This window comes from Ranitomeya imitator, chromosome 1 (assembly GCF_032444005.1).
Source record: "Ranitomeya imitator isolate aRanImi1 chromosome 1, aRanImi1.pri, whole genome shotgun sequence".
Taxonomy (NCBI): Eukaryota; Metazoa; Chordata; class Amphibia; order Anura; family Dendrobatidae; genus Ranitomeya; species Ranitomeya imitator.
The window spans coordinates 128,370,955-128,385,723 of record NC_091282.1 but is presented as its reverse complement, the minus strand read 5'-3'; the positions used below and the strand labels follow the sequence as shown (position 1 = coordinate 128,385,723).

At 41.9% G+C, this 14,769-nt stretch overlaps 1 protein-coding gene across 1 annotated transcript in view; it reads left to right on the top strand.

The window, feature by feature from the left end:
- MCCC2 (methylcrotonyl-CoA carboxylase subunit 2) overlaps window positions 1-14,769 on the top strand; it is a 141,318-nt gene that overhangs the window by 83,186 nt on the left and 43,363 nt on the right. The gene's annotated exons all lie outside the window — the stretch shown is intronic.

Below are 14,769 nucleotides of genomic sequence, written 5' to 3'. Positions count from 1 at the left end.
CCCTCGACTGTCATGGCAACTCATTGCGCTATGCGATCATGTCAAGGGCACGGTGATGGGCGCATAGAATGACGCGTCTTCCTGCCGGCACTCGTAAAAATCCACTTACAGAAATTGACAACGGCCTTTAACTGGTTATCAACCATGGTTGCTAAAGGCAGATGATAGCTGAATAATTCAGCCATCATCTGCCGGGAAAGATGCAATCTTGGCTTGCGAGCCTCCATCAAAGTCCCAACACATCACATAACTGCACGTCATATGCCGGAAAGGGGTTAACACCCCGCCTAACAAGCCCTTTGTACAGTATAAGTGATTGTAGTGTATGGCAAAAAAAAAAAATCCGTTTCTAATATGTGTATTCATTTCAGACTAGTCGAGAGGGTGTTAATTTCCCCAGACTAATCATCCCACTCCTCCTCTGTGGGCGTAGTAACATGATTCGGAAGAGTCGGGATCACAAGTCTCGTGCATGTGCGTGTCTTTCATCATTTCATGTCAGTGCGCAGTGATGCTGGGGAGCCTACGCCCGGACGCTATACCAGTCTTGGTGGAGTAGAGTTTGCCGAATACACGTAAGAGGCCACTCTTCTAAGACCGTTGCGCTTCTTTGTGCTGCTCCAGAATGCTGCTCTAGTAGGTAATTGAATGAATTTGATGGGCCGGCAGGTTGGCGCATCTGTCCTGCCCCTGCTCCTCCCCAGCTCAGCCCATTTCGGGGTAGCTGATTCAGACTAGAATGAAAACACCAAACTTCACAAAATGTTTCGACCTTTCAAAGCATTTATGTCCTTTTCTGGTTGTAAAGCTTCGGTGAATCTACCCCATAGACTTTCATTGCCGAGTTTGATCCAACCCTCAGATGACCATCAGACATAGTTACTGTACATAATTTTGCACAGCCCATTGGCCCACAAGAGATTACGGACATGTGACTATATATATATAACACTATATATAACACTATATATAACACTATATATAACACTAGATGGTGGCCCGATTCTAACGCATCGGGTATTCTAGAATATGCATGTCCACGTAGTATATTCAAAAAACGAAAAGATGATCCAGCTTCCAAATAAAATATAAAAGTTTAATCCAACATATTAAAATAAGGAGACAACTCCTGGGACGGCATCATACACATAGTAAGGCGAGCGACGCGTTTCGACCAAGCGGTCTTTATCACAGCTGATCTGCTAAATGACATATCCGTTATATATACAATATAGCACCAATCAAATGCTAGAAAAATGTCATGTGATACATAGGTTTAAAAAAAAAAAAAATCACAAATGTACCCAATAAATTCAAAACAATAATGTGCAGAAGGATATATACAATAGATAATGAACAATAAACAATGCACAATGAATAAGAATAAAGACATAAAGAAAATGAAAAAAGAAAATGAAAAAATACAGAGGGAGGGACATTGCTAGTAATGAAACATTAGTTCATTTCGTTTGTTCAAACCACCTGGAAACCTTGTACCTAGATTAAAGATCCAGAACGCTTCTCTGGTAAGTAACGCTCTGTGAATATCCCCACCGCGCGGAGGTTTTTTAATTTTCTCAATACCTATTACTTTTAAAGAAGCTGTATTGCGGGAATGAAAATCAATAAAATGCCTCGCCACCGAGGAAATGGTGCGACTATTATTTGTAGTGCATTTGATGTCATACAAGTGTTCCGATATGCGGTTTTTTAATTTCCGAGTAGTACACCCGATATATGATTTGTCACAAACCGTACAATCAATTTTGTAGACTACAAATCGTGTATTACAGTTTATAAATGTTTGAATTTTGTATTGATTTTTATTTCCTCCGGTACCAAAAAACTTAACGGTGGTAAGATGTCTGCACGTAGTGCAATTAGTTACATTACATTTGTAACAACCTATACAATGCAACCAAGTACCAAGTATATTTTATTTGGAAGCTGGATCATCTTTTCGTTTTTTGGATATTCTTCACGTCACGTCAGGACGGAGATCCGTGCTTCCTGTATTTCCTCGGTGTGCTGGCTCCCTGCCTTTTGTCCATATTTCGCTGACTACCGTGCACCCGAGATTTAACTCCTTATTTTCGGGACTGGCTACATATCATCACAAGTAAGTGCTTTCTCTGCTTTTATTACATTCTTATACTTTTTTGGGACATTGCACTATGTCGGACACCACTACAAACCGCATTCAAAAAGCAGCTAAGGTTTTTTCTGGTACATTTGAAGGAAATGTTGCTACATCTGAAATTTCTAACTCATGGTCTGTACTGAAAAAACTCATGATCCAAGAAACCAAAACTTGGTGGGATTTAACCACACTTCAGAATTACATATCCAAAAGTATGGTGCCAAGAGGCTTGCGAATTAAGAAAAAGCCACTACTGATTTGGGCACTTCATTCTCTGAGGAGTGGAACGAAATATTAAGCACCTGTTCACTTAATCTCATGCGTTTAATTGTGAAATATGAGGATAAACAACTTAATGACATACAAAAAGAAATTGATGTATCTAAAGCAAATCTGCAGAGTATGGACATCATTCTAGAAAATAACATCTCGTACAAGAAAATTCAGGAAGACGTCACAATATTAGAGGATGAAATTATACAACGAAAAAAACGCAAATTTCAACGAGATTTGGACGACTATGCAACCAATAAAGTGTTCAACTGGAATGAAGGCATAGACTCCTCTAAAACACCCAGATCCATTCTGCGGTTTTCCAATCGCCGCAAAAAACAGAACAAGCGTTTTGTAAGCTTTAGCTCAAGAGAGGGGGATTCTGACGATAATGGCTGCAGCACATCGGATGCCTCCCTCAATGAGCTCACAGATACCAGTCCCATTAGACATGTGAATAAGCCAAAAAACGCAAAAGGCGCGGTGGGAGGAAGCACAGAAAGTCTATATGGTGTGCAGACCCGCCGCAGGAAGGGTGCAATGAGATGAATAATAATGTTACAAATTTATCATCTAGATCTTTTACACAAGACCAATTGGAAGTATTGTCTTTTGGTTTAAATTTTGCGCCGGATCAAGACTTTAATCTTTTTGCAACAATCTTGGACATCAACAAATTCATTCGGAATCTTACAATTAAAAAACATTTTTTTTCAGCTGAACAACAAGAATATTTGTCTGAGGAAAATTATGGGACAACAAATGTTTTTCATTCTTTGGATTTTCATGAACAAATGTCCCTTTTGATTCTGCAGGATTTACAGGATCAGGATACTGAATCCAATAAATTGGTCAATCAATCTCTAGATTTGGTAACAAAGAATCCCTTTTTTTATCCTTTGCAGTCTCGGGCTGAATGTATGAATAAATTTCAAGAAATAGTGGAACGAGATCTTAAAACCCTGCAGAATCAAAGGGTTTCAGTCAAACACAATTTATCTATAAACCAGAAACGAGCTATGCAGGAGATAAAAGATATGAATGACATAGTTATAAAAACTAGTGATAAAGGAGGCATAATTGTCATCATGAATTCCTCTGACTACAAAAATGAAATTTTAAAATCTTTAGCGGACACTAATATTTACAAAAAATTGACTTCTGATCCTACCCCCTCATTTAAATCTGAAATTGACAAAATTATTGAAGAGGGAATATCTTTGGGGGTTCTGACCATTAAACAGGCTGATTTTTTACGAGTTTCTCATCCAGTGATGCCCATTTTATATGGGCTTCCTAAAATTCATAAACAAGCTGCTTTTCCACCTATGAGACCCATAGTCTCTAGCGTAGGATCTCTAAATGAATTTCTTGGCCAGTGGCTTGATTCTTTACTACAGCCATTGGTATCCAGGACCCCAGGATATATTAAGGATACCAAAGATATACTGGGTATCATAACAAAAAAGAAATGGAAATTGGAATATACTTGGCTAAGTTGCGATGTCGTTTCTTTATATACTTCTATCCCTCACAATGTTGCAATACAAGCGTTACAATTCCATCTGAACAAGTATAGTTCATATTCAAGTGATCTGATTAATTTTATTTTACAGGTAACTTATTTTCTTTTGACGCATAATTTCTTTTCTTTTGATTCTGAATATTTTTTGCAATGCACAGGTGTGGCCATGGGGGCAAAATTTTCACCTTCCCTAGCAAATCTGGTCATGTCTTATTGGGAGTATTCACACCTCTTTGCAGTTTCCAATCCGTTTTCTGCATGTATTCATTGGTATGGCAGATACATTGATGATACGCTGTTTATTTGGCGTGGCGATGTATCTGCCATACAGGACTTTGTAAATTATATTAACGACAACAATTTTAATTTAAAATTCACATATGTTCAGGCTGTGTCCAAGATTTCCTTTTTGGATCTGGAGTTGACAGGTGTCCCTAATGAACTTATTTCCACACGAACTTTTGTAAAACCAATGGCAGGTAATGGTTTACTTCACGCTAAAAGTAGTCATCCCAGGCACACAGTTAAGGCAATTCCTGTAGGTGAATTCACGAGATTGAAGCGAAACTGTAACAATTATAATGATTTATTTAAAGATCTAATCCAATCACGAAACAAATTTTTAAAACGTGGATATCCGCATTGGATGCTAGACAGAGCAGCACATATAGTAAATCAGAAAGAGCAATCAAGTCTTATCCCCTCAGAGATAGACAGTGGAACAAGCGATAATAATAAAAATTAAAAAAAGAAAATTATAAATAGAACTAATATAGGCATTAAACCATACGTGTGTCTACAATTTAGTCCACAGTTTAATAAAATCAAAACTATTATTAATAAAGCTTTGCCCATTTTACTTGAAGATCCCACTCTTGCTCAGATTCTGTCTAAGGGATGCAATATAGTAGCCAGAAAAGCGCCTACCTTAGGCAACATAATATCTCCTAATCACTTTTCTTCTGAACATTCATCTAATACTTGGTTGCATTGTATAGGTTGTTACAAATGTAATGTAACTAATTGCACTACGTGCAGACATCTTACCACCGTTAAGTTTTTTGGTACCGGAGGAAATAAAAATCAATACAAAATTCAAACATTTATAAACTGTAATACACGATTTGTAGTCTACAAAATTGATTGTACGGTTTGTGACAAATCATATATCGGGTGTACTACTCGGAAATTAAAAAACCGCATATCGGAACACTTGTATGACGTCAAATGCACTACAAATAATAGTCGCACCATTTCCTCGGTGGCGAGGCATTTTATTGATTTTCATTCCCGCAATACAGCTTCTTTAAAAGTAATAGGTATTGAGAAAATTAAAAAACCTCCGCGCGGTGGGGATATTCACAGAGCGTTACTTACCAGAGAAGCGTTCTGGATCTTTAATCTAGGTACAAGGTTTCCAGGTGGTTTGAACAAACGAAATGAACTAATGTTTCATTACTAGCAATGTCCCTCCCTCTGTATTTTTTCATTTTCTCTTTTCATTTTCTTTATGTCTTTATTCTTATTCATTGTGCATTGTTTATTGTTCATTATCTATTGTATATATCCTTCTGCACATTATTGTTTTGAATTTATTGGGTGCATTTGTGTTTTTTTTTTTTTTTTTAAACCTATGTATCACATGACATTTTTCTAGCATTTGATTGGTGCTATATTGTATATATACCGGATATGTCATTTAGCAGATCAGCTGTGATAAAGACCGCTTGGTCGAAACGCGTCACTCGCCTTACTATGTGTATGATGCCGTCCCAGGAGTTGTCTCCTTATTTTAATATGTTGGATTAAACTTTTATATTTTATTTGGAAGCTGGATCATCTTTTCGTTTTTTGGATATTCGTCACGTCAGGACGGAGATCCGTGCTTCCTGTATTTCCTCGGTGTGCTGGCTCCCTGCCTTTTGTCCACGTAGTATATTGCCCAGCCACGTAGTATATTGCCCAGCCACGTAGTATATTGCCTAGCCACGTAGTATATTGCCTAGCCACGTAGTATATTGCCCAGCCACGTAGTATATTGCCCAGCCACGTAGTATATTGCCCAGCCACGTAGTATATTGCCCAGCCACGTAGTATATTGCCCAGCCACGTAGTATATTGCCCAGCCACGTAGTATATTGCCCAGCCACGTAGTATATTGCCCAGTCACGTAGTATATTGCCCAGCCACGTAGTATGCAGCACAGAGCCACGTAGTATATTGCACAGCGATGTAGTATGCAGCACAGAGCCACGTAGTATATTGCCCAGTTACGTAGTATATTGCCCAGTTACGTAGTATATTGCCCAGTCGCGTAGTATATTGCCCAGTCGCGTAGTATATTGCCCAGTCGCGTAGTATATTGCCCAGTCGCGTAGTATATTGCCCTGCCGCGTAGTATATTGCCCTGCCACGTAGTATATTGCCCAGCGACGTAGTATATTGCCCAGCCACGTAGTATATTGCCCAGCCACGTAGTATATTGCCCAGCCACGTAGTATATTGCCCAGCCACATAGTATATTGCCCAGCCACGTAGTATACAGCATAGAGCCACGTAGTATATTGCCCAGCCACGTAGTATATTGCCCAGTGACGTAGTATACAGCATAGAGCCACGTAGTATATTGCCCAGCGACGTAGTATATTGCCCAGCCACATAGTATACAGCACAGAGCCATGTAGTATATTGTCCAGCCACATAGTATACAGCAGAGCCACGTAGTATATTGCACAGCCACGTAGTATATTGCCCAGCCACGTAGTATACAGCACAGAGCCACGTAGTATATTGCACAGCGACGTAGTATATTGCACAGCGAGGTAGTATATTGTCCAGCCACGTAGTATACAGCACAGAGCCACGTAGTATATTGCACAGCGACAAAGTATATTGCCCAGCCTTGTAGTATACAGCACAGAGCCACGTAGTATATTGCCCAGTGACATAGTATATTACCGAGCCACGTATGTCAGCATCGGGTATTCTAGAATATGCATGTCCACGTAGTATATTGCCCAGCCACGTAGTATATTGCCCAGCCACGTAGTATATTGCCCAGCCACGTAGTATATTGCCCAGCCACGTAGTATATTGCCCAGCCACGTAGTATATTGCCCAGCCACGTAGTATATTGCCCAGCCACGTAGTATATTGCCCAGCCACGTAGTGTATTGCCCAGCCACGTAGTATATTGCCCAGCCACGTAGTATATTGCCCAGCCACGTAGTATATTGCCCAGCCACGTAGTATATTGCCCAGCCACGTAGTATATTGCCCAGCCACGTAGTATATTGCCCAGCCACGTAGTATATTGCCCAGCCACGTAGTATATTGCCCAGCCACGTAGTATATTGCCCAGTCACGTAGTATACAGCACAGAGCCACGTAGTATATTGCACAGCGATGTAGTATGCAGCACAGAGCCACGTAGTATATTGCCCAGTTACGTAGTATATTGCCCAGTCGCGTAGTATATTGCCCAGTCGCGTAGTATATTGCCCAGTCGCGTAGTATATTGCCCAGTCGCGTAGTATATTGCCCAGTCGCGTAGTATATTGCCCAGTCGCGTAGTATATTGCCCAGTCGCGTAGTATATTGCCCAGTCGCGTAGTATATTGCCCAGTCGCGTAGTATATTGCCCAGTCGCGTAGTATATTGCCCAGTCGCGTAGTATATTGCCCTGCCACGTAGTATATTGCCCAGCCACGTAGTATATTGCCCAGCCACGTAGTATATTGCCCAGCCACGTAGTAATTGCCCAGCCACGTAGTATATTGCCCAGCGACGTAGTATATTGCCCAGTGACGTAGTATACAGCATAGAGCCACGTAGTATATTGCCCAGCCACGTAGTATATTGCCCAGCCACGTAGTATACAGCATAGAGCCACGTAGTATATTGCCCAGCCACGTAGTATATTGCCCAGTGACGTAGTATACAGCATAGAGCCACGTAGTATATTGCCCAGCGACGTAGTGTATTGCCCAGCCACATAGTATACAGCACAGAGCCATGTAGTATATTGTCCAGCCACATAGTATACAGCAGAGCCACGTAGTATATTGCACAGCCACGTAGTATATTGCCCAGCCACGTAGTATATAGCACAGAGCCACGTAGTATATTGCACAGCGACGTAGTATATTGCACAGCGACGTAGTATATTGCACAGCGAGGTAGTATATTGTCCAGCCACGTAGTATACAGCACAGAGCCACGTAGTATATTGCACAGCGACAAAGTATATTGCCCAGCCTTGTAGTATACAGCACAGAGCCACGTAGTATATTGCCCAGTGACATAGTATATTACCGAGCCACGTATGTCACAGGTTAAAAAAAATAAAAAATAAACTTACTCGCCTAACGATCCGAGGGCCCCTTGTAGTTTAACATACTCACCATTCTGGTCGCTGCTCCTCAGCGTCCCGTCTCTCCGCCTCCTGGGATCCAACGGTGCTGTGCAGATGGGCGCGCTGCTGCCGCCATCTTGCGTTCCTAGGATGCTTTGCGAAATTACCCATATGACTTAGCGGTCTCACGAGTAGGCAGCAGAGCGCCGGGGACACTGACTGCGGGGAGCGGAGCGCTGGGGACACTGACTGCGGAGAGTATGGAGCAGGCGCCGGCCACTGACTGCGGGGAGTATGGAGCGGCCATTTTCTTCTGGACTGTGCCCGTCGCTGATTGGTCGTGGCTGTTTTTCAGCGACCAATCAGCGACTTGGATTTCCATGATAGACACAGGCCACGACCAATGAATATCCCAGACAGACAGACAGGAGGACAGACGGAAGTACCCCTTAGACAATTACATAGTAGATTGTCTACGGGGATACTTCCGTCTTTGTCGGCAACTTCCGTAACGGAAATCCCGCGTCGCTGATTGGTCTCGCCAGCTGCCTGTCATGGCTGCCGCGACCAATCAGCGATGGGCACAGTCCGATTAGTCCCTCCCCTACTCCCCTGCAGTAAGTGCCCGACACCCGCTCCGTAATCCCCTCCAGTCACCTGCCTATGCAGCATCAATAGTAAAAAGATGTAGTGTTAAAAAAAAAACAAAAGACCTGCTATTCTCACCTTCCGTTGTCCGACGATGCGCTCGCGCCGGCCGCCATCTTCCATTCCCAGAGATGCATTGCGAAATTACCCAGAAGACTTAGCAGTCTCGCGAGACCCCCAAGTCATCTCGGTAATTTCACAATGCATCCTGGGAACGGAAGTTGGCGGCAGCCGCGCGCATTGCCAGAGTTTCGCTGGATCCCAGGGGGTAAGTATATAACTATTTTTTATTTTAATTATTTTTTTTAACAGGGATATGGTGTCGGCGCTGCTAAATACTGCGTGGGCAGTGTTATGTACCGCGTGGCTGCTATATACTACATGGGCAGTGTTATACTCCGTGGGCTGTGCTATATACTACGTGCCCTGTGTTATATGTTACGTGGGCTGTTATATACTGCATCGCCTGTGTTATATACTGCGTGGCTGCTATATACTGCGTGGGCTGTGTTATATAGTACGTGGGCTGTGTTATATAGTACGTGGGCTGTGTTATATGGTACGTGGGCTGTGTTATACACTGTGTTCCAAATTATTATGCACAAAGAGTTTAGGAGTGATAAGGTATTAGAATTTTTTTGTTTGTCATTTAAATTCATTGATGGTGATGTGTGTCAGGGCTCTTTAGGTCACTGAAAGCAATTGCAGATACCTGTGCAAATTAGTTTGGCAGGTGTGTCCAAATAAAGGCAAGACTACTTAAGAAGGCTGTTCCACATTATTAAGCAGCCTACATTTTTGGCCAAAATGGGAAAGAAAAAGGATGTGTCGGCTGCTGAGAAGCAGCAAATTGTGGAGTATTTAGGTCAAGGCATGACTACAATCAACATTGCCAAAACACTTCATCGTGATCATCGCACAATCAAGAAGTATGTAGCTGATTCCCAGCACACACGTGTGCGTGCTGATAAGGAAAAATTGAGTACTCTTTCCAACAGGCAATTGCGTAAGGTAAAAAGAGCAGCTGCAAAAATGCCTTATAGCAGCAGACAAGTTTTTGAAGCTGCTGGTGCCTCCAACGTCCCCAGAACAACAAGATGCAGGGTCCTTCAGAGGTTTGCAGCTGTGCGTAAGCCATCCTGTCGACCACCTCTATCCACTGCACACAAGCAGAAACACCTCCAGTGGGCCAAACGATACGTGAAGACTGACTTCCAAACTGTTTTGTTCACCGATGAGTGCCGTGCAACGCTCGATGGTCCAGATGGATGGAGTGGAGGATGGCTGGTTGATGGACACCCCATGAAAACACGTCTAAGGCGCCAACAAGGAGGAGGTGGAGTAATGTTTTGGGCTGGAATCATGAAGAGCGATTGTCGGCCCCTTTATGATCCCTGACGGGGTAAAGATGGACTCCATAATCTATTTCTAAAACAACACTTCCTGCCATAGTTCAAGAGGAAGAACCATGCTTTCCGCAGCAAGATCATTTTCATGCATGATAATGCACCGTCTCATGCTGCAAAAAACACATCTGCATAAAAGAGGACAAACTTATGGTGTGGCCACCATCTTCCCCTGACCTCAACCCCATTGAGAACCTCTGGACCATCATCAAAAGGAGTGTCTATGATGGCGGGAGGCAGCTAACATCTAAGCAACAGCTCTGGGAGGGTATTCTGTCCACATGCAAAACAATTGAAGCAGAAACCATCCAAAAACTGACAAATTCAATGGACGAGAGCGTTCAGAAGCTTCTTTCGAACAAGGGGTCCTATGTGCAAATGTAACATCATCTAGAATAAAGTTTTCACTTGAAAACTGTTTGATGTCATTTTGTAATAAGCTGATAATGCTTATAACTTCACAATTGACCATTTTTTTTGTTCAAAATTAAATAAAAAAGGTTGAAAACTCTGCTGTGCATAATAATTTGGAACATGCATTTTTAGTGTTTATTTTTTTTTTAAAAGATACTGTTTTCATAGGCATTTTATTCCAAAACATTGCAATTATACTAGAATAGTAGATGACTGGAAAATAACAATGTCTGCAATTCAGATAGGTAATTTAGAGAAAATATGAGGAAATATTATTTGCATAATAATTTGGAACACAGTGTATACTCCGTGGGCTGTGTGATATACTGCGTGGGCTGTACTATATACTACGTGCCCTGTGTTATATACTGCGTGGCCTGTGTTATATACTACGTCGCCTGTGTTATATACTGCTTGGCTGCTATATACTGCGTGGGTTGTGTTATATAGTATGTGGGCTGTGTTATATACTGCATGGCCTGTATTAACGCATCGGGTATTCTACAATATGTATGTATGTATATAGCAGCCACATAATATATAGCACAGGCCACGTAGTATTTGCTATTTACTACGTGGACTCTGCTATATACTATGTGGCTGCTATATACATACATACATACATACATATTCTAGAATACTCGATGCGGTAGAATCGGGCCACCATCTAGTGTACTATATAACGGTAAGGCAGATCACTATGTGTTCAATGATCACATTTATCTTAGCTCTCGGAGCGCGCCAGTAACAGCCGCCACTCAGTATGTAGAGCTGTGCCTTGTAAGCACCACAGGAGAGGGCGGAGCAGGGAGCCGGGAGCCTAAAATCCTGCCGAAAATGTATGTACAGCCATTCCCAGCTGTGACTGGTTTTATGAAGTCTGTCCTCAACATCTACTTTAAGGGCATGACGTGCATGTGATAATATTATATTGTGTACTAATTCTTTTATACAGCTACATACATCTTATACCTGAGCACTTGTTGCGCTGGTTTTCTTTTCTGAAATTCATAACTCAGCTGTCATCACCATTGAATTCGATTACTAACTTCCCCTGAGCAATGTGCTGTTATCCAATGTACACGAAGGAATAGTAAGGAAACGTCATTAATTATCTCAATAGGCTAAACCTGCATATATACATACACACACACACACATACACACACACACACACACATACTGCATGTACACACACACTGCATGTACACACACACACACACACTGCATGTACACACACACTGCATGTACACACACACACACACTGCATGTACACACACACACACACTGCATGTACACACACACACACACTGCATGTACACACACACACACACTGCATGTACACACACACACTGCATACACACACACACTGCATACACACACACACTGCATGTACACACACACTGCACGTACACACACACTGCATGTACACACACTGCATGTACACACTGCATGTACACACACTGCATGTACACACACTGCATGTACACACACTGCATGTACACACACTGCATGTACACACACTGCATGTACACACACTGCATGTACACACACTGCATGTACACACACACACACACACTGCATGTACACACACACTGCATGTACACACACACACTGCATGTACACACACACACTGCATGTACACACACACACTGCATGTACACACACACACACTGCATGTACACGCACACACACTGCATGTACGCACACACACTGCATGTACGCACACACTGCATGTACACACACACTGCATGTACACACTGCATGTGTACACACACACACACTGCATGTACACACACTGCATGTACACACACACACACTGCATGTACACACGCACGCACTCTGCATGTACGCACGCACGCACTCTGCATGTACGCACGCACTCTGCATGTACGCACGCACTCTGCATGTACACACGCACACACACACATCATTATATTTCTTTATTTCATAAATCAATACTACACATGAAAATGAGATACACATGTGGTCAAAATTGTTAGTACCCGTCGTTTAATGATAGAAAAACCCACAATGGTCACAGAAATAACTTGAATCTGACAAAAGTAATAATAAATTATAATAAATTATAAATCTATGAAAATGAACAAATGAAAGTCAGACATTGCTTTTCAACCATGCTTCCACAGAATTAAATAAAAAACAGAAGGGATTGTACCCTTAACTTAATATTTTGTTGCAGGCAATCACTGCAATCAAACGATTCCTGTAACTGTCAATGAGACTTCTGCACCTCTCGACAGGTATTTTGTCCCACTCCTCAAGAGCAAACTGCACCAGTTGTCTCATGTTTGAAGGTTGCCTTTTACAAACTGCATGTTTCAGCTCTTATCAAAGATGCTCAATAGGACTTGGGTCAGGGCTTATAGAAGGCCACTTCACAATAGTCCAATGTTTTCCTCTTAGCCATTCTTGGGTGTTTTTAGCTGTGTGTTTTGGGTCATTGTCCTGTTGCAAGACCCATGACCTGCGACTGAGACCCTGTGGCAGAGGCAGCAAAGCAGCTCCAGAATGTAACAGAGCCTCCTCCATGTTTCACAGTAGGGACAGTGTTCTTTTCTTGATATGCTTCATTTTTCCGTCAGTGAACATAGAGTTGATGTGCCTTGCCAAAAAGTTCCATTTTTGTCTCATCTGTCCATAGGACATTCTCCTAGAAGCTCTGTGGCTTGTCAACATGAGGTTTGTCAAATTCCACTCTGGCCTTTTTATGATTTTTTTTTCAACAATGGTGTACTCCTTGGTCGTCTCCCATGAAGTCCACTTTGGCTCAGACAGCGACGGATAGTGTGATCTGACACCGATGTTCCTTGAGCTTGAAGTTCACCTTTAATCTGTTTAGAAGTTTTTCTTGGCTCTTTTGTTACTATTCGTATTATCCATCTCTTTGATTTGTCATCAAGTTTCCTCCTGTGGCCACGTCCAGGGAGGTTGGCTACAGTCCCATGGATCTTAAATTTCTGAATAATATGTGCAACTGTAGTCACAGGAACATCAAGCTGCTTGGAGATGGTCTTATAACTTTTACATTTAACATGATTGTCTATAATTTTCTTTCTACTCACCTGAGACAACTCTTTCCTTCGCTTCCTCTGGTCCATGTTGAGTGTGATACACACCATGTCATCAAACTGCACAGTGAGTATCTGTAGCCCTATATACAGGCCACTCACTGATTCCAAGATTGTAGACACCTGTAATGCTAGTTAGTGGACACACCTTGATTTAACATGTCCCTTTTGTCACATTTCTTTTTTTAGGGGTACTATCATTTCTGTCTAGGCCTATTTCATGAGTTTTATTTATTTTATTTTGTATTCTGTCTGTGGAAGCATGGTTGAAAAAGCAATGTCTGACTTTCATTTGTTCATTTTCATAGATTTTTTATCCGATTCAAGTTCTCTGTGACCATTGTGAACTTTTCTGTCAATAAACGAAGGGTACCAACAATTTTGACCAAGTGTGTATACAAAGTTTCAGACAAGTGTGCTTTTCTCTCCTCCTCGACTGATCTTTCATTCTCAAAATTCTCCATTTAAAGGCACAGAGCTCACTGATCTGCTGCTGCACTGTTGACATGTCAGCGGTGCAGCTAATGCCAGGCATTGGGCACAGCATCAGACCGAGACACAGCTTTGGACATGGAGAAGATGAGTACAGTGTTTTGGTTAGTGGTTGTGGTTTTTTTTTTGTGTTCATACTGCAGCAAGGCAAGAAATTTAATCGAAAAGGAACAACCCCTATAATACCTTTTTGCTATCTTTTTGTATCCTTTTTCCATGTTTGTGCAAAGCAATGATGTCTTCCTCTAACTTTGTTGACCACTTTCTTGACAACCCAAGAATATTAGTGAACTGGAGGCCATTTCCCATGCAGACTAGGCTTGGTTTCTTTACGAGTGCTGGAAGTCTTCTTTACTGTGTTCCTTTTCTTTCTGCAGTACACTAACATATATTGGCCATGGCCAAATGCAGGTCTATAGGAAAACT